This window comes from Agelaius tricolor, unplaced genomic scaffold (genome assembly GCF_023055355.1).
Source record: "Agelaius tricolor isolate 1412-34295 unplaced genomic scaffold, bAgeTri1.0.p SCAF_7, whole genome shotgun sequence".
NCBI classification, from domain to species: Eukaryota; Metazoa; Chordata; class Aves; order Passeriformes; family Icteridae; genus Agelaius; species Agelaius tricolor.
This window is the reverse complement of record NW_027269267.1, coordinates 22,132,387-22,146,432: the sequence shown is the minus strand read 5'-3', so window position 1 is coordinate 22,146,432 and position 14,046 is coordinate 22,132,387. Positions and strand designations below refer to the sequence as shown.

The following is a 14,046-nucleotide window of genomic DNA, read 5'->3' as shown; positions in this document are numbered from 1 at the left end:
TTTAAAGTGGAAATAAGTCATTGGCAATCTGTGAAAATAGCCTACAAGATTAAAGTGTAATACAGACACTGAACATTTTTAGGGTTAAATGGTCTGGGTTGCAAATACTATGGTACACATTTCAAGACTGTCACATTGCTGACGGGCTGATGACCTCAATTTGCTTTGCTTTGCTGTGGCTCATCAGTGATAATCAGTGTGATGTTAGCTTACTTGATTCTTCAAAGCTGTGCTCAAACACAGGAAAATCTTCCCAAGATAGAAAACTGTTTAGGTTTATTCTGTGTGATTAAGTCTTTTTACTAACAGAATGAAATTAAGTAAAAGTCCAAGCAACATGGTGGAGCATAATTTTCTAGATACATAAGTAAGAAATTGTGCTGATCTAAGTTTTGTTTGAGCTGTCTTAAATATCTGTATCTAATGACCAGTAGTATTTGGTTTTGTTGTTGGGTTATTTTTTTCTTGAAAGGGAGTGAAAATTTGATTTTGAGAATTTGATACTAAGAATTGTGGAATTTATTTTTTGTTTGCTTCTATTTTTTATTACTTACTTGAAGCTGGCTTTGAGTTATAAGGATTTCAGTGACTTCAGAGTTGTGGGAAGCATATTGTAGTTGAAGCACAGTAATTATGAACACCAATAATTAATTATATTCCTACAAACCTGATGTATGCATATTGAGAAGAATGAAGTTGGATGTAATAATTAAGATGTAATTCTGTAACTGGACTTGAATCCTGGAAAGTCTGAAGAACACAATTCTAACTTCATGTACATTTTAAAAATTATGTTGCTATCTGGCCATACACCAAAGCAGATATATGGTGTTGTAAGGTACATATATATCTGGATGTCCAGGTTTTTAAACACCTGTAAATTAGCTGCCTGTAGGTAGCCCTACTTAATGCCAAACAAATCTATTTTCTCTGGTTTTGTAATAATATGTTAAAATCTCATTGGTTTTATTGTTCTTGAATGTGAGATAAAGTGAAAATACTCAGGTGCTGTGGGGCATTAAGTATGCAACACAATGGTTTATGTACTAGGTCCTCTAAACTTTTTTAAACTTCTATATTGTTTGAGTTTACTTTGAGGCTGGAAATTTTGTACTTCACTGAAAAGTATGTGAATGAGTTCTTTCTTGTAGAGTAAAAGCTTCAGAATATGTTTAAGTGTTTTCATAGGTAATACATTTGATTATCAAATCAATTATTTGATTCAATAATTGCAGTTTCCTATTTCACTATTTCCTATTGTGCTCGAAGCACTGATTCACTTACCAGTTTTTTATGCCATTCATAGGAGCATCATGCACTATGTGTTTCACACAGAAATGACTGACTTTATTTTTCTTTTTCTGCAGGCACCTTGACAGAGGATAAACAGGGTATAATCCGTTTTGGTTTGAATATTAAAAAAGAATCAAAAGACTTGAATAAATCCAGTAGTTTAAATTATTTACATAAACAGCTGTTAAAACCACTATTAGTAACAAATTACTTGGAATGATTTAGAATTAAATGTAAATTCATGTATCAGCTGAGATTCTCAGCAGTTGCTATAGTTAAGCCTATAAGCTTTCAGTGCTGGATATCACCAAACATGAGCTTTTCACCTTAAGATTATGAATTAGGTGAATTGTATTGTTTCAGTTCATGTTTTTATAGGTACAAAATGGAAGATGACCATATGTCTTAAAAATTAAATAGTACCATGGAACTCCTGATCTAGGTCATGTTTTTTTGATTACATAGGTTTAAAGGAGGTATATGCTCTTTTAATCAACCACATGTGTCTTCTCTCAGCCAAGCAAGCAGGGATAGGAAAGCCATGTGTTTTCTAGATTTTGGTATTGACAACCAGTTACAAGTGAGATAGTTACAAAGGCAAGGAAGATGATGCGTTGCGCTGCAGGAGAATGAAGATATGTGTTACTCACATGTGTTCATCTCAGTAAATTTAGATGAGGCACTATAGAAGGGTTCATTTTTAGATGTCAATTGCTGTATTTATTGGTGGAATTGTACAACAACAAAGTTTCTGAAGCTGGGAAAGGAAGCCTTAATATCATGCTTTAGGGCCGTTATTGCTTTTGTTAAAGTCACTGAGAACCGTTTACTCTCCTTTATGGATTGTGACTTAGCTTGTTGACTTACTTTTTGGTCTTCTAATAAAATATTGGCTGCACACAGGCAAACTGTTCAGGTAATTAGCAGTGTCATTGTAATGAAAATCCTGAAGTGCCTAATGGCTGGGTTCTGCTTAGCCTTAAACTATCAGGAAGATTAGAACAGAGGGGATTGCATCCCCAGAAATGATATGAAGTATGGTATCCTGCTTTATTTTTTCTGTGATATGGGTTTGCTGTAACTTTTTTTTTTGTTATGTTATAACTTTCATTATAACATATATATGTTTTAACTTTCATTATTTCATTTATAACTTCCCATTGTTACTGGAACCTAAAATATTTGTTATTATATTGGTTTTATGTCTTGTCTGCATGTGGATTTAATGCTTTTTTGTTCATTTTACTACAGTTTGATTGTTACAGATTAATCAAAATGTTTTGTATTTCTACTGTCATGTGGAATGCACATTCTGTGAACCTTTCTGAGCAAGTCATCTGTAACTTGGTTGCTGGAAGTAAAGGTGAAACTGAATGCAGTCACCCTTCCAGTGTGGGTTCCAAAGCTCAAACTTTTCAAAGGCTGTGGTAATTAGATCTTCAGATGGAGAAGAGAGAGAAGGAATTGTGATTCTCAGGGTCACAAGGTCTCTAAGCCACTGATCTGAAATGCTGCTTCATGTTCAGGTTTTATATGCATGTTCCCTGCTTGGGATGCAACAAGCTGGGGAGTTGAATCTCCAGAGCTCAGACATTCTGCCTACTCTGTGGCTGTGTGCCCTTAAAAGTTTGTATCTATCCAGAAGAGTTGAATAGAAATAAATGAACTGGCTGACACTCAGCCCAGAATGGCTGCATGATCAGGAGGAACATGCTGACAGCCTGGCAAGTGCAGGGAGGCAGCTGGAGGCCAGCTATCATACAGTACTGTGACCTTTCTTTCTTTCTTTGCAGTGGTTCTCAGCTTCTAGAATTATCTAGGCAGAAAAGCAATAGTACTGTACCAATACATATAAAAAATAGCAACTCTGATTGGGAAGCAGAAATGGTGCAGAGAGGAGAAGGGACAATGCCTAACAGCGCTAGCCAGCTTCTTGAGTCCCCATTGCAGCAGAGTTGTATTACACATCCAGGCTGTTCCTTACTGTGGGAAGTGGCACTTTTCCTTGGCTGCCAGAGTTAGTGTGTCTCCCAACCAAGTCATAATTCAATTTTTTGAATTCTCTTGCCCCAGAAGTTACTGCCCTGTTCTCCTTCTCCCATGTACAGACAAACATACTGGTAGTATACCTCAGAACATGCTCTTGTGTACAGGCAATGGCAAATAGGCTTTGTGACCGCTACCATGTAAGGCACTGAATAATCTTTGGGTGAGGAAATAGTTCCACAACTAGGCTGTCCACTTTAAGTTCATCTTATGTTTACTTATTTTAAGGAATTAGGTTCTGTGTATTGTAACAAAACAGATAAGGAGATGATGTTGCTTTATTTCTTATTTTAGATATTTCAGTTGAAATGTTCTTTGTAGAAGATTAGTAACAGACACTTGTTTTCATAAAACTTTTATAAAACAAGGAACACCACTTATAAATACTAGTACAGTTAGATGGTTAGATACTAGAGATACCTAGAAGAATGCAATGAAGTTGAAGTGTTGTCAAGCCAGTCAGGCCCTGACTTTTTTCCCTAAGACAGCTAGCTCCACTTAATCAGGTAATCTCAAACATTTTCACCTTGAGTTCAGTGAGGTGAATGATTGCTTACAGTGACACTGCAGGTTTGAAATAGTCCTATATTTCCATTTCATGTACTTACATATAGGTAAGACCACATGAGACATTCAAGATCTAAATGAATTCTCTGCAATAGAATTGTATAGGCTTAAAATATGTGTCCAGACATTATGCTTAAAATTTTCTGAATCTTTCAGTGAAACTTTTGCTTTGCTAGGATATTCTGTGTTTTTCCTCTACTCTTCTTTTATTTCTTTTATTTTACAATTTAATTTCTTTCATCTACTATTGTAAGTTATGCTTTCTGAAGCTTTTCATATTTTGATTGCTCTTCAGCATTTTAGGTTTTCTTAGAGAAGTCCACCACACAAGTACATTTACTGTAGCTGCGGGGTTTATAAATGACAAATAGAAAGTCATTTTTTGCCTTCTTAGTCCCAGATAGATCAACACCTTTGAATTAACATAAGAGCTGAATTACTGTCTTTGCCATAGTTTGGTTTTTACTGTTGATTAGTCAGGTTGTTCCCCATATCGTGCCAAGCTCAAAACTTTTGTTGCTATTTGTCCCATTTAAAATTTTCTTTATGGTTCACTTCTATATGTAGTTTCACTAATTAAGAGGAGTCAGTATCATGCTTCAGTGAAAGAGATCAGGGACAGCATCTCTAGCCCATTAAGAGCTTATTACCTCATACAGTTCAAAATCTCTTTACGCATTTTTAAGTATGAAAAACTACTATCTTGCAAGGCTAATGAGGCAGATATCTGCAAGAATCTGTGCTACAGAATGAATTGTAGCATTCTTTCAGAAATGTTGTATGTGTCATTTAGACCAGTGACTGCTACAAGCAGAAGGGAGTAAGTATTATATTAATGACTGTGTTTGACAGCCTGACTTCATAATCTGTTTTTCACTGACTTTTCCTTTTTATGCTAATAGTTATGCTCTCGTCTGGAAAAATTAGACTAATACAACTTTCCAAAAGCTATTAACAAGACTTTTAATATTAAGATGGCTATATATCCTAATGTGCCATGCCAAAACTAAGCTTTTGTTGTGGTCATGAAATGGGGCATGGTTAAGGGTGTATTCTGGAGCTGCAGATCATGGAGGAAAGCGTACAGGCTTCAGAGGGCATAGAGCTTCACTCAGGGTGTGGCATTCTTGTCACCAAGCATCAACTAGGTGAACTTTCTGAAGTTGGTGGAAATAAAGTAAAACACTGCCTGATCTCAGTTTTTCAGTATTTGGATGATTGTTGATTCTTGGAGGACCTGCCAACATGTGGGGACATGAATATCCATATGCTTTTTCTGACTTCATCACATCCAGGAAATAAAATTAATGATCTTGTAGATAAAATGAAAAATATTTTCCTGCCTGTTCAAGCTCATCTTTGTTTAAAAGTCATGTTCTGTTTATGACTTGCAGTAGCTTAGACCAGTATTATTTGATAGTCAGAAACTATGGTTATAGCAACTACAAAACCTGAATCTTTCTTCTTGCATGGCATAGCCAACATGTTCTTCCAGCTGAACTCCCCTGTGTAAGTCTTAACAAAAGTTAATCACAATCATTAAAAAAACCTTTAGACCAAAACCTTTAGACAGTGTTTTAGAGTTCTATGTACAAAAGCTTTTGCGACTTCCTCAGACCTGTATAAAGTCCTCTGCAATCCACAGATTTTACAAGTTCATGTACTGACTTTCTATCAAGATACGTACATGACTACACAATTTTCAGAGGGAAACTTGCCAATGTTTTTTTGGACTAAGCTGAAGAATGAAGTTAAAGCATCTTTTCTCATTGAAGATTTTTTAATATTCTCTAGAATCCAATAACCCAATTTGTACATAGTCCCTAGAACAGCAAAACTTTTATCTTTAAATTCTGTGTAAATGTCTTTCAAAAATATCCTTTGAAATTAGCTAGATTCCTTGGGTTTCTCTATGATAAGAGAAGTTAACAAATACCTGTGTTTCATCTTACCTCTGTTGCTGCTATGTTTCATTTGAATCTAAGTAAAATACAAGTTTGTATTAAGAGATTTAAGTGGAAGCAAAAGCATTTACATGTGCACCAACATCCAGGCAGGCCAAGATAGCAGTGTATCATGTTTTGTTTTTACGAAGACACTGTACCATACATGGTAGATGAACATTTAGTTGTGTGGTAAAGTTGGATCCTAGACTTCTGAAACTTTAGCAGAGATGTTTTGATGAACTGAAACAAAGGGCCTGACTTGCTGCAGCTCTGCCTTACCACTAAAATCCAGTGAAAATTGAGAAAATTGAGTCATGCATCCTTCTTCCTCCTTTCATCCCAAACACTAATTAAAACCATAATTTCCTTTACCAGTTCAATGAATTGAACTCTTTTATACATATGAACATTCATAAATAAATCGGTAGGTACTAACTCCCAATTTGTGACCAAAAGTCCAAAGTACCTTAAAAAATAATGTTTCTAATATATTATGAAAGAAAAGAAATGGACTGTGTGTTCATATCTGACTCTGCGTTTCGGTGTGGAAAAAGAAACCCAAACCACAAAACCACCTGTTGGCCAAAATGGAGAATATAATCCATTAAGTAACATGGATCATTGGAGAATACATTACTGGGTGGCATAGTACACTATTGGCCATGCTTAAATGCAGCCTCCCTGTTGGCATTTCAGTTTTCACTCCTGCTTAAGCTTTGAACTCAGCAAGTAATTGTCACTTTAGCACCCCTTAGTGATGTTTAATCAAACATGGAAAAGAAACCCAAACAAACAAACCCCCTCTATTCAGTCTTCATTCAGTACTCAGATATGAAAGGATGTTTATTTTTACACTCATTACCTCATTGTAATTTTTTGCATACTGTTACAGTTGGAATGAATAGATCTTTATACACTGCATTTTGGTTTTCCATATCAAATGCTTTAAATTGTCATGCTAATTTGCATAGACAAGTCTGCTTTTTATCTATATTTTGTCATACATATCCTTGTTTTTATCATTACTTTCTTCTAATTTACATAATCATAAGGTTTTGAATGAATGTCAATAATAATTTGTTTTAATAAAATTTACTGTAAGTAGTTATTATGCATTTAAGAGCTGCTGTGTATGTACACAAGAAATGTGTTTTGTCAGTGGATGTTGCTTCTCATCTGTTGTATCTCTAGTACTTCTTTTGTCCATATACAGGGGTTTTTTTTATACATTCTAAAATATTGTTAATCTAAAGTATAATTAGTCAAAGGGATTAAAAAGTAATTTTAATTACTTTTAATTACTTTAATTACTTTTATTTTAGAGAGATTGACAAGATCTTTTTAAAATGCTTTTTATATTCACTTACTAAAGCTTTGAATAAATGCAAAACAAAAGTGCAGGTTTTTTTTTTTAAGATAGGGCTAGCATTTCCCATCAGCATTTGAGATAGAGAAAAGGTTGGTAATTTAAAATTCTTTCAAAGTTGTTAAAGTGGAATGTTATTTTAAAATAGACAGAGGAGAAATGCAGAAGAAAGCTCAGGACAAGCTGTACTGATTTCCTGAACCACAGAAAAATGTAATTTAAGCTTTGCATTTAGGCAGCTCTTCAAAAATCTTGGTTCAATTTGATTTCTCATAGTCATTGTGAACTCTTAGGTTTTGCCTGGAAAAAAAGTAAAATTTCATACTTAGGTTTTAAGGCTTGGATTCTGTTAAGTTTCATCAGCAGTGGTTGTCACAAATCTTTGGACATCCATCTTTCTCTTCCTGATCAAATTTCCTCGTGAGAAATACATAAATTGAGGTGAGGAGGACAATAGCTAAGGAAGGTAATATGTCATCTAGCTAGGACTTTTTGAAGTTTAATGATGATTTTTCATGTTAGGGTCCTTGGGCTTTCTGGAAGCAGTCATTTTCTGGGAGCTTAGAAACATATAGTTTCTAAGACAATTCATATTAAAGAAACCAGGATGGGCTATAGTGTATGGTATTTATAAAAAGAGAATCTCAAAATATCCTTTGCCTCCAATGGAAAAGTTTGAAAAATGCTGATCTGAAATTATACTTTAACAGGTGTTTCAGTGTGGTTTGTGTAAAATTGCTGTGTAGATATTCTGTAGGAATGCTTCCCATGTATACAGAAGGCAGAAATGTACTTGAAATTCTGGCATTGCCCTTGTTTTTGAAAAATACAGTGCAAATTCATGAAAAAGTCACAGAAGATCTTCAGTAACAAACTAAAATAAGCATCTTGATTAGGCATATCTATATATCCATTATGAGGACATGCTGAAATTGTTTCATAGTAGTGAAGCAGTGTCTTATCAAGAAATCCTGTCAGTCTCGTATAAATTATCTTTTTCAATGTTGTCCTTCTTCCCCTCCATTCTTCTGTTTCACTTCACATGACTGGACTTTGTACCCACATACTGATATGTGTACAGCCATTTTGTTTGCATAGGAGAGGCAAAAACTGAAACAATTCTGTGCTGCAAGGTAAAACACCCTTTCTGCCCCAAAGTCTGTCCCTTATATGTAGTTTATATTGTAAATATTGGGGTAATGTGTAGTTAGAGTTCATATTCTTTCACAGCTCAAAGAAATTCTTCATGACAGGAAGTTAGCAATTATGAGAAATAATAACATTCAATGTTGTCTTTTCTGCATTAGCTTAATACGATGTATTTTTTACAATGAAGAAGAGATTGCTGAAACCATACACTCATATCTATAAGATAATATCAAATATAGTGGCAAATTATTTTGTAACAGAATGCACTTTGTTATCAGGTATTGCAATGGAGTAGAATATTCCCTGCTTTGAACAGATTATAAAGAGTATAAGCATGACTTTAATTGTGAAAGCATTTTGAAGAAAATAGAAAGCAGGGTCTTTATGAACTAGAAGATTTTCCAGCTGTGCCACAGCAGTTTTTTCTCAGCACTTCAGTTCTGGTTGTTTAAAAAGTAATGTTGAAAGTGTATGTAATTTTGATTATGGAGTCTGTTTCAAGGATGAAATGGAAATGAATTGTTAAATAGTTTTGGAGGGGGGTAGGTTCTGAAATAAGCTTGTAGTTTTGAAGTGACTGGTTCATGGTGCAGTGTATGTAATCTGAAAAAGTCCATTCAGTTCAAAGGTGGAAGTAACTTTTAAAAATATATTAAATAAATCTAATCTTTTCCTTTGTAACCTCATACACATTCAACTTGCAAACTGGGAGTAAACACAGCTACTGAGGGGAGAGTATCCGTAAGAGGAATCTCTGAGATAGAGGAGAATGGCAAAGAGTAACAGAGACAGAGAAAATGTTAGAAAAATTCATCACTTCTGGGTAGGTTGTATCTGCCAGGCTTAAACAAAAAGATTGCATTTGAGCAACCATACTGAGACAAGAAGAAGGAAGATGAAAGAGAAGCCTATATAACCAAACCAAGTGTTGGAACAGAATCTGACCATACATATTGCTTGCTATGCAGTTTTGTAATGACTCATTAATAATATGTATTCCATTCATCCTGTTTTCTTACAAACATGTCTTTTGCTTTTGCCCTCAGGATGCTGTGTAGGTGGATTTTAGTAAATCCGTGTTAAAGCCCCATCAGTCCAACGGCTGAGGCTGCGCTAGCGCAGAGGAGAGCCCCAGTCCCCAGTAGGGAGCACTGTGTGCTGCTGGCCCGTGGAAGAGCCCATGTGGAGGGAGGTCATGGAGGAGGCAGGCAGCGAGGCACAGCAGCACTGAGAGCAGTGACTAGTGCTAGAGAGGCAGTGACAATAGCAGCGCCTGGGCAAGCAGAATCGGAGGAGTGGAGCCACTGCATCCAAAAGGTATTTAGCCTCAGTTTACATCGATGGCACACTGATACGGGATTCTTGAGTAACAAGGGATTGGAAATAGGGTAGAGCAGGGTTTAGAAAGATAAGGATTGCAGAAGAATTTGTGGGGCGGCTTCTTGATTGTAGGAGCGGAAGTTTGGGGATGAGGATGAATGAAATAAAAGTAGTTCAGGTGAGAAGTTAACTTGAGAGCAAGACTACAGGACAACTGAGATGGCTTTTTAAGACGTGCTTAACAAGAATTGTGACTATGGCACTCTAGGCTTTGAATACACAAGTTTGAACAGTTTCAGGTATGCACTGATCTTGGATTTTTTTGCATCGTGGACCAGAATTTCAAATTTGGTGCAAAAATGGCCTTTTTGTCTACTGTGCTAAAGAATCAGATGACTAGCCATACTCATAAGGAAATTTTAGGGTACAGATCTCAAACAGATCTGTTTTTCTCTGTTATTGTGTATATTCTGCACTACTGACAGAACTGACTATTATGATGAAGAAAACTAGAAGCTATTGACATGGGTTAGTCACTTACAAGAGTAACTCCTAGCATCCAGGTCCTCTATTATTGTAATAAATAACTGGGTATGTTCTCTACTATAGCAGTTGTCTAATAATAGCAGTATTCTCCTGAAAAAGGCATTTTGGACAGAGGAATTGATACGTTCTTTCTCATTGATTAACAGAATCCATCCTTTAAAAACATAAGGTTGTGTTGTACATAAAGGCACAAAGCAAAGAAAAACATAGTTTTTTAAAAACTTATTTAAAAACATTCTCATACAGTTGGAAAAGCATGTTATTTGCTTCAGAAATGCTGGCAGCATGCTCTAGACCAAGCCAAAAGATAATGAGACCCCTGGAGCTATTACTGAGAAACTTTCAAATGTTAATGGAAAAGTTAATGCTGGTGTACCACAAGAAAAGGTGTGCCATAAGAAAATAGAAAAATGCCTTTTCTGAGTACCTTTTAGTTTATTTATGATCTTATAATATTGTACAAAATAAGGTGAAAATGAAAGAAATTCCTCTACTGATAACTTTCATTTTGTCATGTTGGAATTTTTCCTCAACAAAAAAGAATGCTGTTTTGTTTTAACAGCAAGAATTTACAAGTTTCATAGAGTTCCTATGTAAGCAAGGAGGAAATAACCAGAGAAAAAGAAGGAGAGGAAGGAAGGGAAAGAGCAAGAGTTTCCTACTTATACAGGGCAGAACAAGATACCTCCGGCTTAAATTGCTGTTTTTCCTGTATTGTTGTAATACAATATTTGCATTTCTACAGTTTATTCAGGTATTTTTATTTTCTGTCTGTCTCTAAGAATACACTTAGCCTCTTCTTGTATTGTAGACATATATTTTTTGTCTTAGAATTATTTGCTGTTTCAGTGTCCTTCATTTTAAGACATTAATTTTTTTTTTACTTAATCCTATGATGTTTAAAAAGTCTATCCCTCAAATATTTTTCAAGCTAAGTATAGACACTTTTTTTTTATTGATGGGAAAGTCAGTTATTCTTTTGTAGAATTAGTGAAATTAGTAAATAATCAAATCATTGGAATTGGGATACAGATTTGGTTAATGTGTATATATTTTGTAAATGTCTTTTCCTTTTGTCTTCCACATTTTTAGCAGACTCTTGGTCTACGTAGTTTGCAACTGACTACACACTACTACTGATTGCAGTCTGAACTGCCATATAGCCACTATGCAGCTCATAATCCTTTTCTTAATTGTTTAAATGTTCTTTCTAGGGTAAACATTTTCCTGGTTTGTAAGACCTCCTAATTTCGTTATCCTTATGTGTTGTTTTCAATTCTGTTTTGCAGTGATTGTATTTTATTTTTAAGCTGTTTCGTACTTATAATTTTTAGTGAATAATGCTAGTAGAGTCTCTCACCATTAAAGGTGGTTAGAAAATTACTTACCATCTTACTTCCCCCTCTCCCCATTTCTAAAGCACTTTTTTCATTATGTTATTTGAGGGGAAAATAGAAATGGTGAATGGATAAAGCTATTATGTTTGTTTTAATTTTGTATTAGGTGCTAAAAATTGGGTAATTTGAGAGTTAATCTTTTAACTCAAGTCAAAATAATGCAGTAAAAATATCTCCCAGCCTAAAAGAACAAGAAAAGTGGTTTGTGGTTTTCTTTCTCCTTGCAAGTGCTAAACAGGCTATTTTTTGTGTTTAAAAGTAAGGGAGAGTAATTTCTTTTTTAAATTGCCTCATTTAAAAAAGAAAATAATTTTTTTGGTTTTAACCCACTTTTTTTTCCTGCTAGAATGACTTTTGTCAAAAAAATTCCAAACAATTCCATTCATAACTATTTGAAGAATGAGGACAACATTCCATGGATATTAGTTGTAGCACAAAAGTAAAATAAACCAGATTTTCCGGTTTTAGAAACTGTAGGGAAGGAGCTTGGTCTTTAATAAGCCACTACTTGTCTATTTTTAATGTCTCTTACCCATGCAAATTAAGAGGAAGGAGAAGATGTTTGTTTATGTCCTGTGAGCCTCCTGCTTATAGCAGTAACATCATAAGTCAGTTGGTCTCAAGTGATTTTTTTTTTTGCTTAATAAGTTTTACCATTTCTCTCCCTGGTAAAAAGCTCACTTTTAGATCTAGATGGACTCAGTAACAGCAAAGAAATTTTTGGCTCCTGGTAATCAATGAAAGTAATTTTCCATTGGATCCATTTATTCCTTTTCATTTTAAATGAGGTGGGTTGGTCCTGGCTAACAGCCAAGAACTCACACAGCTGCTCACTCCCTGCCTTCCCCAGGGATATGGGGAAAAATTAGTAGGGATGCAAGTGAAAAAATTGGTGGTGAAATGAAGACAGGAAAATCCCTGTAAATTGGCAAAACCACTTGGGGTATACAAGTTAATTTATTAATAGGTAGCATAAATATTTAATTAGTTGGAGTATTGGGAAACAAAACAAAACAAAAAAAAGGACAAACATTTAATTTTACAGGAAAAACAGTTTTCTTCCCACTCTCCCAGGTTCACCTTCAGATTCCTCTCTTTCACTTTCCTAGTCTCCACACCTTCACTCCAGACATGTCCTCCTGTGTTGCTGCTGCAGGTTGTGCACAGTCCCTTCAGGGAGGCACTGGGTGGCACACCAGGCTGTAGTCAGTGCTTGGTAGTTTCCTTTTGCTATTTGTTGTTGCTCCACAGACCACAGTGCCTTTGGGCACATTCCTGATCCAGTGTGAGACACTTCCTACTGCTCTGGCCTTTTTGTTCTTTCTTCTTCTTCCTCCTCTCCCACTGCTCCTCACACACAGCCTTCTCTCTCTGTTCCTCCCACCTCCAGTATTTTTGTCCTTTCTTAAATATGTTTCCCTAAGGGCTCACCTGTGATCAGCAGTGGGTCCATTGCAGAGCTGGCCAGAACTGATTATGTTCAGCACAGAGCAGCTCCTGGTCTGTCCTCAGAGGCATCCCCGAGAGTGCCCCTCCACTGTCAAAACAATCCTCCTCTTCTTCTACCTCTCATGTGACAGGACAAACATTTGCATCACTGTTTCATGATTGGAATGAATGAATTTCCCATGGTGTGATGGGAGTCAGGAGAACACGGAAGATACTTGTACATGAGTGGTGTAATGACCATAATGTTCACTGTCCATGTGACTTGCTGAACAGTGCCCATGGACAGTGACAGACTTTTTCTTACCATGTATCAGGAACTGAAGTGTTTTTTCTTCTGTGACAAGGACCTCATGAAGGAAAGTAACAGGATCTGGTAATCACCAGGCTGTTTTGGTTGCCTTGTGAGTGTCGCTTGTAGGAAAGTGGGCAGGGAGTAGATGGGCTGAGCTCACAGTCTGTTGTCTGGTCACCTCTGACAAGAGCTTCTTGATATCCTGATGTCCTGCTTGAATAAATTCTGTTCTTTTAGAACTATGTCAAAATAAAGTTTATTTTTCTAATCAGATTTGTGACTGCAACCTAAACACATTGGCTATAGCTGACTTCAATTAGAGAATTACTAATATTCCTGTAAAATAATCATTGCTGTTGGATTGATCACTATGGTCTATTTTGTTTTAGAGTAATGAAAGAATAAAATATTTAAGATGGAATATTCATCATATTGCTATACAGTCTGGAAAGGAAGAATACTTAAATGAATCCCTTGGAGGAAAATTTTGCTAGTGATACTCCTGAGGAATTGTCCCCAGTTCTTAGATTTCTAGTAGGAATTACTACTCACAGAAAAAGAAATTGTTACACCAGTAAGGTTGGGAGAGTACATCATACTAATTGAAATCTTCATGTTTGTTTATTACAAAGAGGGATTTTTTTTCCATATTTCATGCTGAGAGCCTACAGACAA

General features: G+C 35.6%; 1 protein-coding gene across 4 annotated transcripts in view; it reads left to right on the top strand.

Annotated features, from left to right (window-relative positions):
- Window positions 1-14,046, top strand: part of STS (steroid sulfatase) — a 107,133-nt gene that overhangs the window by 2,301 nt on the left and 90,786 nt on the right. The window contains exon 3 of one of the 4 annotated variants that reach the window (XM_071430579.1): window positions 9,414-9,684. The exons of the other annotated variants lie outside the window; for them this stretch is intronic. The gene's annotated coding sequence lies outside the window, so the exon portion shown is untranslated. The remainder of the gene's footprint in view (window positions 1-9,413; window positions 9,685-14,046) is intronic. 4 annotated transcript variants of the gene reach the window in all.